The following is an 867-nucleotide window of genomic DNA, read 5'->3' as shown; positions in this document are numbered from 1 at the left end:
AGTGCACAAATTTTTGTGCACCTGGCCTCTAGTATAATCAATAAATGAAAAAGTTGATTGGAAGAAAATGTTGCTTCACAATGTGTAGTTACAGGTCATCTGGGCAGCCTGAGTTACTGCCAGGCTCCTTAAAGTTATATGTGCATCTAGAATTGTCTGCAAGCTGAAAATGTGTCTCTGGGAAATATATAATAATATATTTTAATAGAGGCCCAATGCATGAAATTCATGAAAGAGTAGGCCTTCCTTCACCGTCTGGCACCTGGGACCCGGGCTTCCCTCTGGCCGCAGGCAGGCACCTGGGAGCCGGGCTTCCATTGCAGCCCAGGCTTCATCCGGTAGGTCGTTAGGAAGGACATCCAGTCTAATTATCATATTACACTTTTATTATTACAGACTAGAGGCCCGGTGCACAAATTTTGTGCATGGGGGTAGGGGGTCCCTCAGCCCAGCCTGCACCCTTGGGGGATGTGGCCTAAACCCTCTCACAATCCGGGACCCCTCAGGTGATGTCCAACTAAAGTTTAGGCCTGATCCAGTAGACAGAGTGGTTAGGGGTGATCATGCAGCCTGCCTCATCATCCCTAACCACTCACCTGCCTGCCTGATCGCCCCTAACCACTCTACCTGCCTGTCTGATCACCCCTAACTGCCTCTGCCTCGGCCCCTGCTGCCACGGCTTCATCCAGAAGGATGCCCGGAATGACGTCCGGAAGGTCATTTGACTGTCCGGTCTAATTAGCATATTACGCTTTTATTATTATAGACTAGAGGCCCGGTGCACAAAAATTTGTGCACTCGGGGGGAAGGGGGGTCCCTCAGCCCGGCCTGTGCCCTCTCGCAGTCTGGGACCCCTCGGGAGATAAC

This window comes from Myotis brandtii, unplaced genomic scaffold (assembly GCF_000412655.1).
Source record: "Myotis brandtii unplaced genomic scaffold, ASM41265v1 scaffold179, whole genome shotgun sequence".
Taxonomy (NCBI): Eukaryota; Metazoa; Chordata; class Mammalia; order Chiroptera; family Vespertilionidae; genus Myotis; species Myotis brandtii.
This window is presented reverse-complemented; position numbering follows the sequence as displayed.